This window comes from Gigantopelta aegis, chromosome 6, assembly GCF_016097555.1.
Source record: "Gigantopelta aegis isolate Gae_Host chromosome 6, Gae_host_genome, whole genome shotgun sequence".
Classification (NCBI taxonomy): Eukaryota; Metazoa; Mollusca; class Gastropoda; order Neomphalida; family Peltospiridae; genus Gigantopelta; species Gigantopelta aegis.
In genome coordinates this window covers 27106860-27132869 of record NC_054704.1, presented here as the reverse complement: position 1 = coordinate 27132869, position 26010 = coordinate 27106860, and the positions used below count along the sequence as shown (strand labels likewise).

Genomic DNA, 26010 nt, shown 5'->3' with positions numbered 1-26010 from the left:
ACCAAGGTGGTTTTATCCTACGACGCAACTCAACCGACTGAGCTAAATCCTGTCCATGTACAGGATGGTGCACACCACTAACGTTGATAAACTAGTCATGTAATACTGATTGAAATGGGAGATAACTCAATAGATCCACTCAGGGGGAATCACTTATTTCTCAAGTAACCCATTGCATCTCTTTTACTTATTTCTCACATAAATTGATCTAATAAAGCTTATGTGTGTCTGTTTTTGCACTGTTGGCACTAATACTGTCAGCAGTGGATATCTTTATGAACCTAATTAATGGCCACTTTATACACACTCAGCATGTGAGTGGGATCAACACTTAGTGGAAGGTCAAACTGTTTTCTTGTATGCATTTAGGAGAATGGAATGTTTCTGTTAGAATTCCCTAACACATGGGTTTTGACTAGATGGCTGACTTGAAGGATGGATGGATGGCTGGATGGATGGATGGATGGATGGATGGATGGATGGAATAATAGCCAACTGGAAGGACGGGTGGACAGATGGATGGATAGATGGACGGGTGGCTAACTGAAGGATGGATGTACAGATGGATGGATGGACGGAAAGAAGGATAGACAGAAAGATGGATGGATGGATAGATCGATTGATTGATGGATGGAAAGATTGATGGACGGATGGATAGATGAATAGATAAACAGATAAACAGAAAGATGGATGGATGGATGGACAGACAGATGGACGGATGGGTGGGTGGGTAGATTTGTGGATGGATATGAGAAATGATGTGCACTTTTGTGTTATATCCTGACTACAAGAATGAGAAGAATTGACTTAGAAATACACATATAAAACTACTGACTTATCTATTTTGGTTTCCAGCATAACTTCATCTAAGCTCAAAGAGAACAACAAACTTGTGTATGTTTCTGATGTTTATATCAGCAGTGTATCTGATTACACTTGTTGTTTTCTGGCTTAACCTCAGTCTCCTGAAGATAAACATGATTTAGCCTGCTAGAATCTATTATTGGATTCACCAAAGCCCAGCACTAATCAAACAGAACATGTGTGTTCGGTGGCATCATTATTTTCATTGCCCAAAGCCAGTTATTTGTACGGACTCATTGCCAGAACTTAGAATCAGGAATTTCTGTTTATTTCATTGGCATTCATTTCTGGGACATCACAAACTAATTGATGTTTCTTGATTGATGAGTCTGGGATGTGTAACATGACCACTATCTGGGTGATGAACATGTAACAGTATTCCAGGGGAAAGTGTGTATACAGAGTATATTCTATAGGAGTTAACAGGTAAATGCCAGTCTGTGATACAACCACTAGCTGTTACGTTCATTTCAGAGGTGAATACATTTCTCAGTACACTGACAACTGTTGTTAATTTTGTTGACATAATGGTGATTTTGCTACAGGATATTATTATGGCTGTTGAGTGGTCCAAGAAATGGTGAAATGATGGAGGTAAGGTAGAAGGAGGGGGAAGAGGAGGGGGGGACAAATAATTTTACCTTTTTTGCTGGAATATCAAAACTATTCAGGAAGTAATAAAATGGTAAGAATGGTCGTGTGTGTGTGTGTGTGGGGGGGGGGCTACAGGTAGAAAACTAAAACAATCTTAGAGTCTCAATGAGTACTTTAATCATTTGACACTTTTCATATAAAGTTTGTTTTGTTTAATGATACCACTAGAGCCCATTGATTTATTAATCATTGGCTATTAGATGTCAAACATTTGGTAAATCTGAGATAGTCTTAGAGATGAAACCTGCTACATTTGTTCCATTAGTGGCAAGGAATCTTTTACATGCACCATCTCTCGGACAGGATAACACATACCCTGGCCTTTGAAATACCTATCATGGTGCACTGGCTGGAACAAAAAATAGTCCAATGGGACCACCAACGGAGATTGATCCCAGACACATTTTATTTACGGTTATATGGAGTTGAACATATGGTTAAGGACCACACAGATATTGAGAGAGGAAACCCGCTGTCACCACTTCATTGGCGACTCTTTTTGATTAGTAGCAAGGGATCTTTTATATGCACCATCCCACAGACAGGATAACACATACCATAGCCTTTGATATACCAGTCATGGTGCACTGGCCGGAGCAAGAAATAGCTATTTTGTTAGTTGGAGTGCTTGCCTTAAGTGTACTGGGTTGATCTTTCTCTGTGGATTCTGTTATTTCCCATTCCAACCTGTGGTCTATAACTGATTTATTACAAGCCTAGATGTGTGGTTTTGTTCAACAAAACATTCCTTACCTTTCTTTTACTGAATGTCATTCTTGTCCATTTTATCAGTACAAACATTAATATGTACCTGGCTATGTGTGTCAGTCTGTCTGTTTGTGTGTCTGGCTGTATGGTTGTCTGTGTCTCCAACTCTGTGTCTGTCCATTTATCTGTCTGTTCATCCATCTATCTGTATATTTGTGTCTGTCTTTCTGTCTAAGTATGCAAAGATTGGGACAAAATGTTTCAATTGCATGGGGCAGAATGTAGCCCTGTAGCCTGATGCATGGTCAGTCTGGGTTCAATCCACATCGGTGGGCCCATTGGGGTATTTGTTATTCCAGCCAGTGCACCACGACTGGTATATCAAAAGGCCTTGGTATGTGTTATCCTGTCTGTGGAATGGTGCATATAAAAGATCTCTTGCTACTAATGAAAAAATATAGCAGATTTCCTCTCTAAGACTCTATGTAAAATGTTTGACATCCAATAGCTGATGATTAATAAATCAATGATCACATGTTTGTAATTTATGTCATTTTATTCTGTGGAGCTCCATTTGCTTTTTACCTTTCTACCCCCACCCAACCTTTCCTAGGCATTTTCCCCGGTTATTACTTCTGAAACAGCAGTTACTCTACCCAAGGTCATTATTCACGGGGGGGGGGGGGGGGGGGGATTCCATTACAGATATATGAGATTGTGTTATTTCGTTATCTTTTTTTTTCACTAAAAGATTTGCACAAAATTGAGAATTCTTGAATGAATGGCTGCTTGTTGATGCAAGCTGATCCTGAAAAATAGACTTAAAGTAACAAGGGTTAGATGAGGACATCAAAGTTGAATGGAAACACTGGGTAAATAATGTTGCGTGTGTGTTTGTACTGGGCTTATTCCTGACTGGGTAGTCTATAGCCCTGTTAAGAAACACATCACACTTTATCTTTTATGGTGTATCGGGTTTAATACCAAGCGGGCTAGTTTTATCTAATTAACCTCAGTGTGATGTAGCTGCCATTGACCAAGTAACTAGAGGATAGAAATTCCATTTGGCCAAGACATGACCTACACAAAATATCAAGCGTGCTGTACTAGTGGTATTAAAGGTATTGATCTGAGTTATATTACAGTTATAGATTAATAAGGCCTGGTCTACACAGAATCCCACTTATACTAGTACGAAAGTCCATTTTCATTAAAAGGGAACCAATGAATTCGATAGTAACTCTATAATGAATAAAGTTAAACTTATATAAAAACATATTTTAAAGTTTTAAACCCATACCAACTGAAATAACATTTTTGGGGAAGAAATTCAGTGTAAATAAAAAAGTTTCTTTACAAATTACAGTGTATTATTAAATTGCATAGTTTAAATCTTATTTTATAATATAGGTATGAAGACAACTGATAGAACAGCCAATGTAAAGCATGTGCAGTTTTACCTTTTATCTTTGTGTACTGCATTATCGATTACTTCAGTGAAAATGCAAAAGATACTGTATACCTCGGCTGTTCTAGCATTTTGTCTTCACCCCTGTATTAAAAAATGAGATTTAATCTGTATAATTGATAGTAATTTGTTAAGAAACGTTTTTTTTTTTAAATATTTTTATGAAAGTTGGAATGGGTTTAAAACTTAATAATATATTTTTATATGAGCTTTATCATAATTTAGTATAAAGTTAGATGTCAATTCATTGGTTCCCCTTTGACGCAAGCAGATTTTATTATCCATATGGTTCAACATAACCGAGTTAATAATAATCATGCGAAGCACATGTGTAATAACAAGTGTAATGATGTAATTTTGGGAATCAAAGTCATCACATGACATTGCTTCTCCAGTCCTAGCTCAGACTGTGCATTTGAAATATCATGTCATTTCGTTGTCTCCTTCTAGTTGTGGCTGAAACATTTTGAGTTGGGTCTTGTTATTCATAAACAAAAACAACAATAATAAAATGGATAATAAAGAAATTATTACACTCGCGTGTGAGTCGTACTGATTTTACGAAACTTGTCAGGATTCATGTATTACAAAAATCCTGACACTCGTTTCATAAAATCAGTATGACACACAAGCTCGTATAATAATCTATATATAATAGAGTGGAGTTAAACGTATTAGTCACAGCAACATGACAGTGCAGTCTGCTTGACATAACATCTGAAGTTTCCTTTTTTATAGTCTTAAAGGCACTGAGTTCAAGAATCACATTTCAAATAGGGTCTTACCTGTAACAAAACGTTCAAGCAAACTGTAAAAGTATACTCATGGAAAAACGTTCCTATACATCATTAAAATCGCAGTGATACTTATATTTTTAAATAAGTCAAAACATTTTGTTCACCATGCATTTATTATTTATCTGTTAAAAGTACAGTGGTCCAGTCTGGTCCTCTGAACCTAAAGTGTGGTCTATACCATGCTTGGTGTGTCTGCAGTGATGTTTTAACAGGACAACATATTGCTGGACAGTCATGGTTGTAAAAAAATGTATCATGTAACCAGTTGCTTGCAGTTCTTCCACAAACTGACCTTAACTCATATCAGGGCTGTTTCAGGATGTCACTTGTCATTTCCAAATGATTCTGCAGGTGTTCTAGTCTGATATAGGCATTTTGTAAATGTGATGTCACGCTTAAGCTCATAAAATACAGAAGATCTTTAGTACTTCTAATTCTGTTGGTAACATCTCCACAGACACTCTATGGTTTTCTGATGAAAACAAATAAACACCACCTCATAAAATCTAAAGTATACTGTGTTAATGTTAAAGGTATTTCCATTTTTAAAATATAAAATGTATTTATAATTATTTAATTGAAAAATTAATTACTAACTGACCTATCATGCTGCAACTCACTTCTATAATGTTTTTTTTTTTTTTTTTTTTTTTTTTTTTGGGGGGGGGGTCTTTTTTTGTGTTTTTATTTTTTGTTTTTACATGATTAATATTGCATTGTTTTTGTCAGTTTAATCCTTTCAACAATGCATCAGTATATCTTCTTTTTTTTGACTGAATCTTTTCTACAATATTTTTACCTCATTAAAAATGAAAAATGAATTTCTATACAAAATGAAAACATGAAAGGCTTTCATACAGTGTTAGGTATTATTTCCCACTTGAAAGTTGGTGACTGATAAGTAGCACCCAGAGATATTAAAATGGCTGCTGACTGCAAAATAATGTACTAGCTGGTACACTACTTATCATATGTGATCAATCATTCAGGGCCGGTTAGTGCTTTGTTATACATGACATGAGAAAAAAAAGTATGTTTGTTTACAGCAGTAATGTTTTGTCCTCTGTATAGTAGAATATTTAAACTTGGTAAACAATATTAAACATGAAACAAAAGGTCAAATTTGCATTCAGAAATTTTTAGAGAAAACAATGTGTTTGTTTATTAAATGTATAGGCAAACATAATTATTTGTTTAACTACTGTGTATCTTGTTGCAATTTATGTTACAATGACAACCATATAATATATCAAACATTATGGGCCGAATTTACAAAGTCTGTTTATATCTTACATGCATACGTGTAACTACATACATTTACAAAGTCTGTTTATATCTTACATGCGTATGTGTAACTTCATACATTTACAAAGCCTGTTTATATCTTACATGCGTACGTAACTACATACATTGACAAAGTCTGTTTATATCTTACATGCGTACGTGTAACTACATACATTTACAAAGTCTGTTTATATCTTACATGCGTACGTGTAACTTCATACATTTACAAAGTCTGTTTATATCTTACATGCATACGTAACTACATACATTGACAAAGCCTGTTTATATCTTACATGCGTATGTAACTACATACATTTACAAAGCCTGTTTATATCTTACATGTGTACGTAACTACATACATTTACAAAGCCTGTTTATATCTTACATGTGTACGTAACTACATACATTTACAAAGCCTGTTTATATCTTACATGCGTACGTGTAACTTCATACATTTACAAAGTCTGTTTATATCTTACATGCATACGTGTAACTACATACATTTACAAAGCCTGTTTATATCTTACATGCGTACGTGTAACTACATACATTTACAAAGTCTGTTTATATCTTACATGCGTACGTGTAACTACATACATTTACAAAGCCTGTTTATATCTTACATGCGTACGTGTAACTTCATACATTTACAAAGTCTGTTTATATCTTACATGCGTACGTGTAACTACATACATTTACAAAGTCTGTTTATATCTTACATGCGTACGTGTAACTACATACATTTACAAAGCCTGTTTATATCTTACATGCGTACGTAACTACATACATTTACAAAGTCTGTTTATATCTTACATGCGTACGTGTAACTACATACATTTACAAAGTCTGTTTATATCTTACATGCGTACGTGTAACTACATACATTTACAATGCTTAAACGTATGTGTTTAAGAAAAACTGGCTTCGTAAATTTGGCCCTCTTAATTTAAGGCACAGTACTTTATATCTTTTACATATGATATGGTAATATCCAGGATGTGTGTAAAATAGTCTAAGCTAGGTGCTATTTAAATTGAAAATAAATACATGGTGTTTTTGGTGTTCTGTTCCATGGGTAATGGTCTAAGTGTACAGCCATATATTATATTGTCTTGAAGCAGACAACACAATAAACAACCTTTACGTTACTTAATAGAGAAATTTAAGACTCCTACTGAAATTACATCTTTTATGAACAATTTAAAATTTAAAACTAGTTAACTTAAAGATATAGTATTTCTGATTTATCTTATGAAGCGTAGAGGGTTGTGATATTGGCCAGGCTACGTGTATAATAAGAAAAAAAACTCCATTTTACAAGAAGAGTTGATGATACTGGATTTATTAATTTGAAATATCAATTTATATTTGTATATTTGAAAACAAAAGTTACATTTCCAGTTGTTAAAATCTCAGATCCTAGTTTCAACTCAAGAAAATAGGCACAAAGTTTTGTTAACACATTTGGATAAAGAGAGGAACAAGAGTCTGTAATGTTGGAACAGGGAAATACCCTTAAAAGGTAGACTAGAACTCACCTCCATAGTCACTACTTCTGAGAGGTGTGTTTCTGAAAAATCTGTAAAATTTATTTTGTGGTATTCGAAACAACAGAATGACCAGAATCACTTCAGATGTATGGAAATGGATAACCTAAACAATAAAATCTTAAGTAATATATGATTTCAAATATCAAAAATGGCTCTAATAGTGGAAAATATGTGATAATGTTTTAAAAACTAGGATCTGTCACTTTAAATGACATTTCATATGAACAGAATTTACATGTACTAGCTGACAGCTTAAAAAGATTTATACATTGTATTATTAACATATTGCCTGAAAACGGTATTGTATTTCTTTTGGATGTCAGTATAACATATATATGCTAATGATGCATACGTTGTGATAAATATTAACTTGTCAGTCAGAACGCTCATCACACTGTGAGCTAAATGAATTGATGGTATATCTTGACATTGTTAGACCTTTTTTATGTTCATGAGAAGATTAAAACTAGTAATAAACTTGTAATTTGCCAGCTTAATTTGTAGCTAAAAATGTTCATCTCTATTTAAAGTTAATAAATAAAATTGAAAGCCATATTTTTAAATACCGGAATAAAGTGGGGTCAAACTGGTGGCAGTGCAGTAAGATTACAAGTTAGTATATAGAACAAAAGCTATTTTTAGTCTCCTACTGGTCCAGCCGGATGGGACTATAGGTTTCATCTCCGTCTGTCTGTCTGTCCATTTGTCTCACATAGTTTTCCGAATATTTTTTCCACAATGCCTTAAGATATTGAGCTGAAATTTTATGTATAGCTTTATCAAGTACTGTTACAGATCAAGTTTGACTTTCATGGCAATTTACCATTTTTTGACAGAGTTATGTCCCTTGAACATATGCGACATGAACATTTTGTGCCTAGCTTTAACATGTATTGTTACATATTATGTTTGAATTTTATGGTGATGTCTCTATTTTTGGCAGAGTTATGGCCCTTGACCTTGGGAGATACAAAAAAAATGGGATCAGTAGGGGACATATATTGCTTTAATAGTATTCTTAGAATGCTGGTTTAAATATGTTGTGTACACAGTGTAATAAATGACATATGTTACTTCCACTGGGGGAAAATGGACGCCTACAGTTTTATTTCATTGTATACTACTCAAAAGAATTTAAGGGTCAGACGATATTTTCGACATTATTTTCTGAATGTCAATTATATTAGCTAGACCATAATGTCACGCATGGTATTGTTCCATTTTGACGAAAGTGGGTCTAAGCAACCCATAAATGAATTAAAATCCACTGTTATTGACACTGTCGACTAGTTCTAATGGCGAAAACATGCTTACATTTGCACGTAAATTAGGGCGAAAGCGAAAGGTCTGCTAAGTGCCCATAACTTGCTTTTCACAAAGCGCTTCATTTGCACGCTTTGCACGTGTATTCCATGTTCCCAATGCTGAATTTCCGTATAATTGGATCTTGCGTTCGTGTACGGTACACACTCCAAATTCGACAATGGTACGACTTCAACTGACTATCGAAAATCGAGGAAGGGCTATTGCTTGGTTTCAAGATGGCAATACGCAAAGAAATGTTGCTCTGAGACTTGGTGTCAGTCAGAGTGTCGTTGGCCGACTGTGGCAACGGTACCAAGCAACGAATTCTGTTCGAAATCGTCCACGTTCGGGAAGACCCCGAAGCACTACAAATAGAGAGGACCGCTACATCACCAATATGGCTCTACGTCAACGCACAACCACTGCACGCCGATTACGTGACAATCTGCGGACTGTGACTGGAACTCGAGTGTCTGATCAAACCATACGCAATCGTCTGAGAGCCAATAATCTACACTGCCGTCGCCAGGCTGTTCGACCACCACTCCTACCACGTCACAGAACGGCCAGACGTCACTGGTGCACGCTTCATCTGCGGTGGCAGCGTGTTCAGTGGGGTCGAGTGATGTTCACTGATGAGTCCAGGTTTAGTCTCCAGTTCAACGACGGTCGGGTTCGTGTCTACAGACGTCCTGGGGAGCGCTTCGCTGACGTTAACGTTAGACATCACCGGTTCGGTGGTGGCAGCGTCATGGTGTGGGGCGGCATCTCTATCCACCACAGGACCCCCCTCTATGTGGTGGATGGCAATCTGAATGGAATCCGCTATCTGAATGAGATTATCCGGCCGTTGGTTCTCCCAGGCCTTCAGCAGATTGGCGGCGGGGCAGTTCTGCAGGATGACAATGCCAGACCCCACCGTGCCAGGGTGGTAACGGACTTTCTCAGACAACAAGGTATCGCCAGGATGGATTGGCCAGCATATTCGCCTGACTTGGCCCCAATAGAGCACGCCTGGGACAGCATGTCATGTGACTTTCTTGTATACAGTGATATTTATTTGTGTTTTTTTGTAAATATGGAACAATAAATAAAAAAATTCGTGTAGTTTACATCATCAATCTAATACACTCTGAAACTTATTTGGTTATAAATTTTTGACCCTTAAATTCTTTTGAGTACCGTATATCTTCGCCTATAAGTCAAATTTTTTTCACCCAAAAATTATTTTATAACTTGGGGGGTCGACTTATAAGAGGGTAAAAAAATTTCACCCAAAAATATTACCGTTTTGGGGATTATTTTACAAGTTTTATTGTTGAAGTATGCCCTGTATTTATACTCAAATATGTTAATTTGACACATTTATTTTTTTGTAACCTTTTTTTTTTGACATTAAAACGGTTTTGGTTATGCAAAAAGGCGTGCGATCTCACTCACATGCCAATAGAACAGTCCACTTAATTAAAATAACACAGTCATCACTAATAGCAAAAATTTAAACAATTATTACTAACTACCTGTTGCCTGAGTTTATTTTGAAATCTGGTCACTGGCATTAATGGTTGTTTAAACAATGTTTTGTCGGTGATTAACTTTATCATTGAAAAGTTCATGAATATTACTGAGCTGACCCTTAAAACAGCTTAGACTGATATATCTGCAGTTCACTAGAGCAATAGGGACATACATAAAAACCAGTGTACTTTCCAGAGTTATCCTCCTTACATGTATTAATATGGCGGAAAAACATGTGATTAACTGATACTTTCAGTTTTATTGTAGTGATCTGTTGTCATTGTTTATAAAGTTGTTGTCTGTGCACAAAACCATGCTGTACAGTGCCATACGGTAACAGCCAAACAGCTTTCACTATCTACTAAGGGAATATTTCGTTTTGATGCTATGTTACTTGTTTGCGATGTACAAAACGTGAAAACCGAAGTTTGTAAAATAATTTTCTTTTGTTCAAATATTGTACATTATTCTTCTCATGTGCTGAAAATAAGAAATACTTCAATATTTATAAGTTGTCTTTCATGGGTCGACTTATAAACGGGTCAATAAAAAAATACGTTTTCAGGGCTTGAAATTAGGGACTCGACTTATAGCCGAGATCGACTTACAGGCGAAGATATACGGTAGTATACATAATAACATACATTCTATAAATATGATATGCTTTCCAGGAAACAGCAAGATGTTACATTCCCAAACTAAAAATGTAGATAAATTGATTAATCTTAAATTTTACATTTTAAAACTAAATTTGTACTACCAGTATCAGAAATATAATTATTAGACTACAATCTGGTAATGCACTTTGTTTTGTAATTTTAAACATCACTTTTACTTCTGTTACAACTGTTAAAACTTTATATATATTATTTTTGTTTGGTAGTCATTTTTCTTCCTTTTCATTTAGTTATTTCAATATAATATTTAGAAAATAAATAAAATAAAATTCTATTTCTCTCAAATGTTTTTACATTTAAGAAAATTAACTAAAATAATACATTAAATTTCAACCCTCTTGTTGAAACATTGAGTCAAGATATCGTAAACCAATTTTTTTTTTTAATATGGCCTAAGTGAAAGCAATTTTATTCACTTCTCACCTATACACTAACACAGTAACCTGTGGATGGACATCAGTTGTGCAGATATCATCTGGATTTGTCAGTTGTGTGAAATCAAGTAGCGTTATCTATACAGCTATCTTCATTTATGGGTTGATGATGGTTAGTCGGTCAAATCAAACTCAGTGTGTGGTAAAACAATATGTTTTCAACACAAAATGAAGAAGGTGAGTTATGTATAACAAATGGAGCTATGTACTTTTCCAGTGATTTATCGTTTGTAAATGTTATCTGTAATCTTAGCAGCAGGATGCAGCCTAATGGTAGAGCGATTGCCTGAAGTGTGATGGGTCATAAGAATAAAGCATTTATTGAATCACTTTTTGCTTCAACCAATGTCAAAGTGTTACCTCAAAGGGCCTGATATGTGCTGCCCTATCTGTGAGAATGGATGCATGCATGTATGGATGAATAGATAGACTGATGGATAGAAAGGAAGGAAATGTTTTATTTAACGACGCACTCAACACATTTTTATTTTATGGTTATATGGCATTAGACATATGGTTAAGGACCATGCATATATTGAGAGAGGAAACCCGCTGTCGTCACTTCATGGGTTATTCTTTTCGATTAGCAGCAAGGGATCTTTTATATGCACCATCCCACAGACAGGATAGCGTGTACCACGACTTTTGATATACCAGTCGTGGTGCACTGGCTAGAGCGAGAAATAGCTCAATAGGCCCACCAACAGGGATCGATCCTAGATCGATCGATTGTGCATCAGCCGAGCACAGTACTGATGGATAGATGCATGCATGCATATATAATAGTTTGTTGAAGGGCAATACATTTTCAATCACTTTCCATGAATTAAAATACACATACATGTATGACAGATGAGTCTGTTCCATGGAAATACATGTTTTAAACAGAAAACAGCTATAAAGAGTGTGTGGCACTGTGTAGTTACAATGGAGACGCAGCCTTGGTCTATGTTTACAACGCATTCTAGAGCAGATTTAGACTAAGATAATTTTCGATGGTTTATCAGCAGACATTGTATAGTGAAACCTCTCAAAACAAAACTTTCTGTAAACCAGAATTACCTCAAAACTGAAAATATTTCACAGTCCCCATTTATTTCATTTTATTTTCGTGCTTATATCCAATTACGGTTCAAGCACACTGTCCTGGGCACACACATCAGCTATCTGGGCTGTCTGTCTAGAACAGTAGGTTAGTTGTTAGTGGTTAGTTGTTAGTGAGAGAGAAGAGGGTGTGGTGGTCTTACACCTACCCATTGAGTCGTTAAAACTTTCTCTGGGTGAGAGCCGGTACCGGGCTGTGAACTCCGTACCTACCAGCCTTAAGTCCGATGGCCACCGAGACCGGCAGTCCCCTTTTAAATACCACTGTAGTACATAACTAAACTGGAATACCCTTAAGACTAGATTTTTTACTTGGTCCAGTTGGTGCCCAGTTTAGAGGGGTTTCACTGTAATATAGTGTATGTTTGCAGTGTATTGCTAAAATATTGACTGTGTTGGAGCAAGATACACAAAGCTCAGTGATTACAGCATTTGTCTGATGTACAGTAGGTTGTAAGATCTGGTGATTTATTTTACTTTCCAGTCATGGCTTCATGACTACATAGTGTGTCAAGGGCCATGGTATGTGCCGTCTTGTTCATCAGTAAATACATATTAAAATTTCATTGCTGCTAACTAAGTAGCCTGTGTGGTTGCAGGTGGTTTTCTCATTGTGTTGACAATTATTATTTGTTTTACACCCATAAACAATGTGCTGAGGTGTTGTTAAATGGAACAGAATTCCTTTCTGTTTAGTCATTGTTATTGCCGTGTTATTTTATTTTATGTCTTAGTTATATCTCCTGTTTAAATTGTTTAATGCAGCATAAACTGGAATTCTCATTAAATGTGTTTAAATCAGTGGAAACGCAGTGATTTCCTAACCCTATAGTGACACACTTATCAAAAAAAGATGATTTTTATGTCCCTTGTTTTCACTCTTTTATTAGCACACCTGAAGAGCTAAAAGCTAAATTGCATATCCTGTTTAGAGACCAAAGAAATATAAAAGCTTCTAGTGATTTTTTTGTTGTGAATTGTTTCTTGCAGTTTATGACTCATATGCTATTTTCCAAATGAATGGCTGTTATTTGACTATTTCTTCTATGTGGAATTTTATAATGACAAAACACCACCTTTTATTTGAAAGCACGTTCTCGAGCTAAGAAATTATTCCAAACATATGATATCTTATTGTTCAATTCCAGATCCACATGCTTTGCAAAAATATTAAAGGTTATAAATCAAGATTTTCAGCAGTCTTAATTGTCTGGGCATCTTTTTCAATTGTTCTTATTTATGTTTTGAAAATATTTTGTTATGTGCGTAAATTCCTTAAGTGAGCCCAAGCTGTTGGTCTTTTGCATGATTTAAAATGTTGCTTTTTAATCATGCATGCAGAATTTTTACTGCTGTCAATAAATTGCTTTGAGCTGACATTTTTTATGATCTAGGTAATGACTGGAATGTTTAACATTACATTTTCTGTTTGGATAGCAGCAAGGGGTCTTTTATATGTAGTTTCTGACATAAACAAATGTGAGAAGAAAAGAAAGAAAGAAATGTTTTATTTAATGATGCACTCAACACATTTTAGTTACAGTTATATGGTGTCAGACATGTGGTTAAGGACCACACATATATTGAGAGAGGAAACCCACTGTTGCCACTTCATGGGCTACTATTTTCGATTAGCAGCAAGGGATTTTTTATATGCACCATCCCATAGAAAGGGTAGTACATACTACAGCCTTTGATATACCAGTTGTGGTACACTGGCTGGAACGAGAAACAGCCCAATGGACCCACCGACGGAGATCGATCCCAAACCAACCACGCATCGAGCGAGTGCTTTACCATTGGGCTACATCCCACCCGAAATGTGAGAGAAATTCCACTGTGACAATGCATACACATATTTCTCTTATTGTTAAATATATACCGTACTCGCAGGAAAAAGTTCCTTTGCACCATATATATAATGGTCTCAAACAAACTGTAAAGTTGCAAATGGTTGGAATGTGTGACTCATGAAGACACACAATAATTGTGTAAATCATCTCATAATTTTTACAAATGACAAATAAATAATTTCTTGAAAACAATTAGATTTTTCCTTCAATACCATTAAATATAATATATTTCTTGAGCAATACATTCACAAGAACGTTTTTCCATGAGTATACATATAAAACCTTTGATATGATGATTTTTACACAATACATCTCTCTCTCTGAGTCTCTCATACTATTTCATTATTTTGTCCAATGCAGGTAGAATTGTATGCCCATGATAACATGCTTGAACAATAGTTGTATATATACATGTATCAGCACAAAAGCAAATATCATCCTCCTCCTTATCATCATCATCATCATTATCGTAATAATAATAATAATAATACAAATTACATGAATTTAAAGATTTAAAGGCCCAGTGGTAAAGCACTCGCTCGATGTCTGTTTGGGATCGATCCCCATCAGTGGACCCATTGGGCTATTTCTCGCTCCAGCCAGTGCACCACAACTGGTACATCAAAGGCCGTGGTATGTGCTATCCTGTCTATGGGATGGTGCACATAAAAGTTCCCTTGCTGCTAATTGAAAAGAGTAGCCCATGAAGTGGCAACAGCGGGTTTCCTCCCTCAATATCTGTTTGGTCCTTAACCATATGTCCGATGCCATATAACCGTAAATAAAATGTATAGAGCAGGGCTCAAGCTAGGTCTAAATTTTAGGGAGAAGTGACTTCTCCCTCCAGACCTTGAGAGGGAGAATTTTTTAACCAGAGGGAGACTTGAATTTATTTCTATTTTTTAGTAATTTACTTGCATTTTTATGTTAAATCACGTGAAGCCCCTTTTTGCAGACACTGATTACGAGTTATTACTGTTTATACTTCAAAGAAACCAACTGTATGGACGATATGATCCTAAATACCAAATTACGGATTCATGTGATTACATGTACATTCTTTTATTTTCCTTTGTATTATCTTCAAAGACTGGGATAATTAATCCTTAATTAAGCACGTCGCCATCTCCAAATTCCTGGTCAGTCACCCGTGAACGACTTATTTGTTTGCATTACCATAGTTTGACACCCAATAGCCAATGTATTTTTCGTGCTGGGGTGTCGTTAAACATTTATTCATTCCATTCATTCACCCGTGCACGCATGTTGCCAAACATGTGGCCTCTGTTTTAACAAGGCGACTTCGATATCGCTCCGGACACACGGTCAGGGCGAAGTCAGCTAGATCAAGGCGAAGTTTGGGCTCACTTCGCCTGGTCGCGTGAGCCCTGATTGAGTGCATCATTAAATAAACCATTTCCTTTCCTTTAAAGCTTTAAATTTTAAAAATAAATTCAAGTTATTCAAACTATAGGTAAGGAAAATAATATTTTTTAATTACCGTATTCATAGCACGTCAAGCAAGCAGTCAACCACTGAGCCACATCCCACCAACTTAAACTATAGGAATGAAGAAATGTTTTATTTAACATCACACTCATCACAGTTTTATGTTTATGGCATTGGACATATGGTTAAGGACCATTCAGATAATTAGCTAGGTGTGGAAACCTGCTGCCACCAAGCCATGGGCAATTCTTTTTAATTAGCAGCAAATGATCTTTTATATGAACATTTACACAGACAAGATAGTACATATCGTGACTTTTGTTACACTAGGTGTGAAACACTGACTGAAATGAGAAATAGTCCAATGGGGCCACAGATGGGGATTGATCCTAAAATGATCACACATCAGGCAAGCTTTTCACCACTTGACAACATATATTGCACCCAAACTATAGAGATAATGATTTAAAAACAAAAAAACTAGAAAAATAACTGATGGGTCAATTAAACCTAGCTTCATCTCCCATCAGAATTTCACAATCACATGACAAATATGTAAACTTATGGATTTATATGCCAGCTAAAAAAATTGGCAGTGTGTGAAAGATTTTACCAGCACAATAACAAAATATCTGTCTTTGCTGTGGCTACAAAGGCGGTTTTGTCGGATCCGGTCCTATTACCCGGACAAATTATTCATGTTTGCACTGATGTTGAAGTATCATTGTTAGGTTTTGAAACTTGTTGGGTATGCCTGTTGAGATAGAAGACTCGAAGCAATTTCCCTCTACAAGGAGTGTGTTTGTCTACCGGTTAATACTGTAGTTATGTGTGACATGACAGTGTTATTCGCTTGTTTATCTTTTCTTTGTTTGACTACAGCTGCTTTATCCAGTACTGACTGTGTAAACTAGCTTATTAAACACATCGGTCATATGGATGTAATCAGTACTTAGACATGCCAAAGAGTAGGACGTAATTTAGTATGACTGAAAATATGTTAAAACATTCTTGGTTTTAGACATGTCGATGACTAGGACTTAATTAGTCAAAATAAAAATATTTAAAGTCCTTAGAGTTAGATATCAAAGAGTAGGATTCAGTTTAGTAATGTTAGACTAAAGATATTTCCAATATTTAGATATCTCAAAGAGAAGGATTTTGTTTAGTAGGACTGAAGATATTATACCCATACTTTGATATATGTAAGAGAAGAATTTAGTTTAGTAGGACTAAAGATATTACCAGTGCTTATTATCTAGACATGTCAAAGAGTAGGATTCAGTTTAGTAGGACTGAACATATTACCCATACTTCGACATGTCAAAGAGTAGGATTCAGTTTAGTAGGACTGAACATATTACTCATACTTCGACATGTCAAAGAGTAGGATTCAGTTTAGTAGAACTGAACATATTACCCATACTTCGACATGTCAAAGAGTAGGATTCAGTTTAGTAGGACTGGAGATATTAATTACCAGTACTAACATATGTCAAAGTATAGGATTTAGTAGGACTGTAGATGTACATTACCAATTAAGCAGTTAGTCTTGTATCAAGAGTAACACACAGTCTAATAGGACTGTAGATGTTATCAGTACTTATGAGTTAAAACATGTCAAAGAGAAGTATAGTAGTAAAGTGTCTACCTCATCCACAAGTGATTGTAAGGATACCACAAGTGATTGTAAGGATATCCCAAGTTATTGTAAGGATACCCCAAGTTATTGTAAGGATACCCCAAGTTGTTGAAATGATACCACCTGCACACACACACACACACACACACACACCCCCCCACACACAAACACACACACAAACACATTTAAGCAGATGTGGGACTATTGGACACCATGATCTCTACTGCACTAACTTTTAACTTAAAGCTAAACCACAAACAACCTACACATTTTTGTATCATCAGCCCTTCAGTATAAGTCCTCCTAGTACACCTCATATCATGATGGTGCAATGCTCAGTTTAAGAACCACAGCTTGTTAGTGCTATATATGTATAAAAGACCTCATGCTGCTATAATGTAAAATGTGTAGTCTGTACATATTTCACTAGCAGTATATCTCTGGCTTTTAGCTGTAGTGTACAGTATATTTGGTATGTACTGAATTGAACCATGCACTATTTCTTCTTTTACCATAGCAAGCATTAACAAGTGGTACCATAAAATGGGTGTTTGTATACTTTATATATAACTGGTTTGGGAGAGTGTGTTGACAGCTTGGAAATTAAGACAGGTGGTGAGTACCACTTTATGTTTTAGAGAGAGTGTTAAATTAACCTTTTAAGACAGGTGGCTTCTTAATACAGATCAGTATGTACGATATATTTTAGAGAGTGTTAAATTAACATTTTAAGACAGGTGTTTTTTTAATACAGATCAGTCTGTATATTTTGGAAACAATATTAAATTGACCTCTTAATAAAGGAATCTGCTTAATGTTTGTTAACAGACCCAGGTGTCCATTTAATACAGGTAGCTGCTTATATTACAGGTGTCCATTTAATACAGGTAGCTGCTTATTATACAAGTGTCCATTTAATACAGGTAGCTGCTTATTATACAGGTGTCCATTTAATACAGGTAGCTGCTTATTATACAGGTGTTTATTTGACACAGGTAGGGAGGGATGTAGCCCAGTGGTAAAGCCTGCACCTGATGTGTGATCTGGCTAGGATTGATCTCTATGAGTGGGCCCATTGGGCTATTTCTTGCTTTAGCCAGTGCACCATAAATGGTATATCAAAGGCCATGGTATGTGCTATCCTGTCTGTGGGGTGGTGCCTATAAAAGATCCCTTGCTACTAATGGAAAAATGTAGCCGGTTTCATCTCTAAGACTATATGTCTAAATTACCAAATTTATGTTTGACATCCAGTAGCCAATAATTAATAAATTAATGTGCTCTAGTGGTGTCGTTAAAACATTTTTTTCTCTTGAAGACTATAATATTATGTCAAAATTACCAAATGTCTAACATTCAGTAGCTGATGATTAATAAATCAATGTGCTCTAGTGGTGTCGTTAAACAAAGCAAATTATAACTTTTTCTCTCTCTAACACTATATGTCAAAATTACCAAATTTGTTACATCCAGTAGCCGACAATTAATAAATCAATGTGCTCTAGTGGTGTCATTAAACAAAGCAAATTATAACTTTTTCTCTCTCTAACACTATATGTCAAAATTACCAAATTTGTTACATCCAGTAGCCGACAATTAATAAATCAATGTGCTCTAGTGGTGTCGTTAAACAAAGATAATTATAACTTTTTCTCTCTCTAACACTATATGTCAAAATTACCAAATTTGTTACATCCAGTAGCCGACAATTAATAAATCAATGTGCTCTAGTGGTGTCGTTAAACAAAGATAATTATAACTTTTTCTCTCTCTAACACTATATGTCAAAATTACCAAATTTGTTACATCCAGTAGCCGACAATTAATAAATCAATGTGCTCTAGTGGTGTCGTTAAACAAAGATAATTATAACTTTTTCTCTCTCTAACACTATATGTCAAAATTACCAAATTTGTTACATCCAGTAGCCGACAATTAATAAATCAATGTGCTCTAGTGGTGTCGTTAAACAAAGATAATTATAACTTTTTCTCTCTCTAACACTATATGTCAAAATTACCAAATTTGTTACATCCAGTAGCCGACAATTAATAAATCAATGTGCTCTAGTGGTGTCGTTAAACAAAGCAAATTATAACTTTTTCTCTCTCTAACACTATATGTCAAAATTACCAAATTTGTTACATCCAGTAGCCGACAATTAATAAATCAATGTGCTCTAGTGGTGTCGTTAAACAAAGCAAATTATAACTTTTTCTCTCTCTAACACTATATGTCAAAATTACCAAATTTGTTACATCCAGTAGCCGACAATTAATAAATCAATGTGCTCTAGTGGTGTCGTTAAACAAAGCAAATTATAACTTTTTCTCTCTCTAACACTATATGTCAAAATTACCAAATTTGTTACATCCAGTAGCCGACAATTAATAAATCAATGTGCTCTAGTGGTGTCGTTAAACAAAGCAAATTATAACTTTTTCTCTCTCTAACACTATATGTCAAAATTACCAAATTTGTTACATCCAGTAGCCGACAATTAATAAATCAATGTGCTCTAGTGGTGTCATTAAACAAAGATAATTATAACTTTTTCTCTCTCTAACACTATATGTCAAAATTACCAAATTTGTTACATCCAGTAGCCGACAATTAATAAATCAATGTGCTCTAGTGGTGTCGTTAAACAAAGATAATTATAACTTTTTCTCTCTCTAACACTATATGTCAAAATTACCAAATTTGTTACATCCAGTAGCCGACAATTAATAAATCAATGTGCTCTAGTGGTGTCGTTAAACAAAGATAATTATAACTTTTTCTCTCTCTAACACTATATGTCAAAATTACCAAATTTGTTACATCCAGTAGCCGACAATTAATAAATCAATGTGCTCTAGTGGTGTCGTTAAACAAAGATAATTATAACTTTTTCTCTCTCTAACACTATATGTCAAAATTACCAAATTTGTTACATCCAGTAGCCGACAATTAATAAATCAATGTGCTGTAATGGTACAAAACAGTACTTTTCTTTTTTTTACTTGAAGACTATATGTGAAAATTACCAAATGTTTGACATCCATTAGCCAATACTTAATAAATCAATGTGCTCTAGTGGTGTCATTAAACAAAACAAAAGTTTTTCCTTCTCTCTATAGACTATATGTCAAAATTACCAAATTTATATTTGACATCTAATAGCCGATAATTATAATTAATAAATCAATGTGCTCTAGTGGTGTTGTTAAACAAAACAAACTTTTAAACATTATTTGACACAGGTAGTCATTCTGACTGTTGATGTTTTAATTCTCTCATGCTGACTGTTGATGTATTGATTCCCCGTGTATTGTTGTACGTGATCGCCTGATGCGTGCAGACACTACATGTAAATCTCTGGCACCTGGCTGTAGCGTGTGTATTTATCTTTGTGTCCTATCCCCGGTGTGCCTCTGGCTGCGGTATTCAACACAGATATCGTGAGCCGCTCGCTCATTCAGTTTGTCTGCTGGCTTCATTGAGCGGGTTCCCTTTTACACTACAAAGTGTCACTGATTGTTTTACCACCTCACTGTACAGCCTCACTGGGCTGAGCGGCTACAGTACAAACTGGCTTTTACAATAACCTGGCCAAACTCACCTGGAAGCTCGTTACAGGTAAAACAAATTCCATAAATTAGTTTTAATTTTTATATTGAGAATTGAAGATGTAGATACATTTTTAAAGGGTTATCTGGGAGGGGTGGGAGGGGATTGAAATGATTTTGCTTGTATTTGAACACCAGTTATTGTTTTAGTACTGTTGTGATTTTTGTTTTCATTATTTTGATGACAATCTTATACTGTTTTGTTTGTGTTTTTAAAATTAGTTTTATAATTACAATTAGTCAGTAATATGTATATGACATGTGAGATATATAAAATGTCATTGTATGACTGGCTATATGGAACTGAACAGTTTTCAAGATGAATTTAATGATGGAATGCATAAGATGCTATATTTAAGATATAAAAATCTATTATTCCAATCATATATTTAAGGAATATGTAAGTGGTGTCTCGATTCTCTTATAGCACCTCTGACAGTGCAGGTTATACAGTAAATAGGAGTTCACCAATTAATGATTCTGAATGAATAGGAGTTTAGTGCCTTACATTAACTACTTACATGGCAGTGGTTATATGAGTCTAACAGTGGAGAGATAGAAAGAGTAGTAACCTTCATTAGGACCAGGTAGTTAGAAGGGTTTGACAGTGGGTAGTAATTTGTGATAATATGTGTATATAGATAGGCGTTTATAGTCTGACACTGGATATATAATGGAATATTTGACAGGGTATCCTCCCAAAACACAGACACTTTAAACTAACACAAGGCTGACTTTTATCTTGATAAATACATGTAGTAATTAATGGAACAGTCTGTTGTCAGGAAACACACAGTCGGAGAGATGATGGTCCATCTTACAGTAATGAATAACAATCTGTTGTCAGGAAACACAGAATCGGAGAGATGATGGTCCATCTTACAGTAATGAATAACAGTCTGATAACGGGTGTGGGAGGTTATACTCTGACAGTGGATGGGTAGCAGTCTACTTACTTCTGTAAAATATGTTTCCTCTTCTTGTAGTTAACACTTTTAATGTTGATATGTTTTGTTTTTAAAACAAAATATTCGGACTCCGGACTGTCACAATGATCATATGTTTGACACTAATACCGGTTGAAGTCGATTAGTTAAAGCAGACAGTAAAGTCATACTAATGTCTGCCCTAATATATTTTGACAATAACTTCATGGAAGTCTGTACCGGCCTCGGTGGCGTCATGGTAGGCCATCGGTCTACAGGCTGGTAGGTACTGGGTTCAGATCCCAGTTGAGACGTGGGATTTTTAATTCAGATACCGACTCCAAACCCTGAGTGAGTGCTCCGCAAGGCTCAATAGGTAGGTGTAAACCACTTGCATAACTGGTTTAACAAAGGCCATGGTTTGTGCTATCCTGCCAGTAGGAAGCGCAAATAAAAGATCCCTTGCTGCTAATCGGAAGAGTAGCCCATATAGTGGCGACAGCGGGTTTCCTCTCAAAATCTGTGTGGTCCTTAACCATATGTCTGATGCCATATAACCGTAAATAAAATGTGTTGAGTGCGTAGTTAATTAAAACATTTCTTTCTTTTCATGGAAGTCCTAATTTTTAAGGTACATATATGTATGAGTATGTTATACAAAACAATGGTAGCAGTCAAAATTTTATATTATAAATAGATTACTGATCTGTTCTCCTATGAATTTTAAGATCATTAATATTTCACCTTCACACTGCCATGGTATACAACAGTTTTTAACTGACAGTCAGATTCAAAACATTTTCAGATCATGTTGTAGATCTTTTAATTATTTTCCAGACATTTTTCAATATTTAAAACATATTTTTGATTAAATATACTAAACTTTACAGTTTTGCATTAAATAAACAAAGCGTTACAGTTTGACATTAAATCAATAAAACTTTACAGTTTGGCATTAAATAAACAAAACTTTACATAGTTAACTTGCTATAAAGGACACATTGTATAATAACAACATTTGTACAGAGGGCATTTAAATACAAACTTCATGTGCATGTATTGTACATTTATTCATTCCAGCCAGTGCACCACGACTGGTATATCAAAGGCTGTGGTATGTGCTATCCTGTCTGTACAATGGTGCATATAAAAAATCCCTTACAAATGGAAAAATATAGCAAGTATCGTCTCTAAGACTATATGTAAAAATTACCAAATGTTTGATATCTAATAGTTGATGATTAATAAATCAATGTGCTCTAGTAGTGTTCTTAAACAAAATGAAGTTTAACTTTATACATCTATATTAAAAATACCTGGTGATAAAAATCATATTCAGTGGATCAGTTGGGTGGTTTCTGCAGACAGGTTTGACTGTCTGCTAGAATGATTGACCTGCCTGCAGACAAAACACATAAATATTGTGTTGCTTGGTGGTTTCTGCAGACAGGTTTGATTCTGTGTTAGAATGATTGACCTGCCTGCAGACAAAACACATAAATATTGTGTTGGGTGGTTTGATTTTGTATTAGAATGAGTGACAGGTTTGATTATGTATTAGAATGATTGACCTGCCTGCAGACAAAACACATAAATATTGTGTTGCTTGGTGGTTTCTGCAGACAGGTTTGATTCTGTGTTAGAATGATTGACCTGCCTGCAGACAAAACACATAAATATTGTGTTGCTTGGTGGTTTCTGCAGACAGGTTTGATTCTGTGTTAGAATGATTGACCTGCCTGCAGACAAAACACATAAATATTGTATTGCTCGGTGGTTTCTGCAGACGGGTTTGATTCTGTGTTAGAACGATTGACCTGCCTACAGACAAAACACATACATATTGTGTTGAGTTGTTGGGTGGTTTCTGCAGACAGATTTGACTGTCTGCTAGGATGATTGACCTGCCTGCAGACAAAACACATAAATATTGTGTTGTGTTGTTGGGTGGTTTCTGCAGACAGGTTTGATTATGTATTAGAATGAGTGACCTATCTGCAGACAAAATACATACATATTTTGTTGTTGGCTGACATTTTTAATAAGAGAATCTTTAGAGAATAACTGATAGAATTAAGCATGATCAGTTGAGGTAAATACTCTGTAACACAATGCCAGGTAGATGTTGCAGACAAAACATATAAATATTGTGTTGTTGGGTGGTTTCTGCAGACAAGTTTGACTCTGTGCTGGAATGATTGACCTGCCTGCAGACAAAACATATAAATATTGTGTTGCTGGGTGGTTTCTGCAGACAAGTTTGACTCTGTGCTGGAATGATTGACCTGCCTGCAGACACAACATATAAATATTGTGTTGCTGGGTGGTTTCTGCAGACAAGTTTGACTCTGTGCTGGAATGATTGACCTGCCTGCAGACAAAACATATAAATATTGTGTTGCTGGGTGGTTTCTGCAGACAGGTTTGACTCTGTGCTGGAATGATTGACCTGCCTGCAGACAAAACATATAAATATTGTGTTGCTGGGTGGTTTCTGCAGACAGGTTTGACTCTGTGCTGGAATGATTGACCTGCCTGCAGACAAAACATATAAATAGTGTGTTGCTGGGTGGTTTCTGCAGACAGGTTTGACTCTGTGCTGGAATGATTGACCTGCCTGCAGACAAAACACATAAATATTTCATTGTTGTTATCAGGGAAGATCACTGAAGGTATTAAACAGCTGGACGGGTAAGTGCCTTTGTTATTTTTTGTTATCAGACATTATCTATGCAGCTCACAAACAGTGAGGTGCTGCAAGTTGATGCTGTAATATTAGACTTTAATAGGGCTCTAGTTTTTTGTTTTCTTTAACTTGATCATGACTTCCTTCTTTTTGTAATATAGTCTCTTCTTCCTTTTTTCTATCCTTTTCTCCTTCAAGCACATAATAAAATAAATCCTAGTTTTCTTTCCTACCTGGCCTGAGGATAAAGGTCTTAACCATATTTTATTTTTATTTTATTTATTCTGTTTTTTTGGGGTGCGTGGGTGGGAGAGAGCAAAACAAATGTCCTTTAAACATAACATTTTCATGCTCAATGTGCAGTATTTGCAGTGCCTGAAAATATAAAATGTAACTTATACACAAATATCCCTTTCCTTTTTAAAATAAGCCAAATGGCGAGTCTGGTTAAACAGACTTTTTTTTTTTAAATTAGGTCTAAATGGCAACCAGTACCAGGGTGTAAATCCTGAACCTTCCAGCCTTATAGATGCTATCTCAAAGCTGCATAATGGTGGCTTTCCGCCAAAAATATTTATTAACCAACATGCATGTTTTGAAATATAAATATTATACCTTAAGCTCGTAAAAAAAATGACAACCAAATTATTTAATTTACTAGTATAAAATTTTTTTGATAGAGAATATTTAAAGGATTACTGATAGAATTGGGCATGTTCAATTGAGGTATGATAAATACTCTGTGACACTATGCCAGGTAGAATTTGCCGACAAGTTTGTTGTCTTCGTGCAACCCATTTGTCTTTGATGGCTCTATTTAGTTGTTGACAGTCAACTTGGTAGATTTTGTGGGTTGGCTGATTTCATTTGATTTGTTACGATGTGATAAAACAGGGATCTAGTCATACTGAACATCAATCTGGTTATACAGTATACCCTTATACAAGCTTATTTACAATTGAAGAGTTTAAGCGCAAAACGCGATGTATCCATTTTTCATTTTCAGTAAAAGTGATTTTTTTTAATTGGCGTATATCGCGTTTTGATTTTAAAAAACGGGACTTACCCAATACAATTTCATAAGAATCAATCTCGTTTTTTGCGGAAAATCAGCAGGCCTACGATTAGCCCTTACTGACATACAATAATAACTTTAACTAAAAACAAGAAAGAAAATGGTTTATATCGTGTTTTGCACCTGAACTCTTCAATTTTAATATTCCTGAGTTATTTATGCAAAGATTTTGCATGGGATTGATTAAAATTAATTTGTATTTATGACAAATAAATGTAGAAATAACAGAATATAACACTAAAGTCTTATAACTACAATATCAGGAACATGTGCAGGAATTTTAGCAAAGGGGGGGGGTCTAGACAGTGGTGAGAGAAGTTTATGGGGGGGGGGTTGAGTCATGCTCCCCCAGAAAATATAATGGGGGGAAAAACCCCAACATTTTCTTGAATGGGGAGGCATTGG

At 35.3% G+C, this 26010-nt stretch overlaps 1 protein-coding gene across 5 annotated transcripts in view; it reads left to right on the top strand.

Moving 5' to 3' along the window:
• The window catches only part of LOC121376526 (tripartite motif-containing protein 2-like), a 104426-nt gene that overhangs the window by 50199 nt on the left and 28217 nt on the right, over positions 1-26010 (top strand). The window contains exon 1 of one of the 5 annotated variants that reach the window (XM_041504430.1): positions 20772-20928. The exons of the other annotated variants lie outside the window; for them this stretch is intronic. The gene's annotated coding sequence lies outside the window, so the exon portion shown is untranslated. Of the gene's footprint in view, positions 1-20771; positions 20929-26010 lie in introns of those variants that run through there. 5 annotated transcript variants of the gene reach the window in all.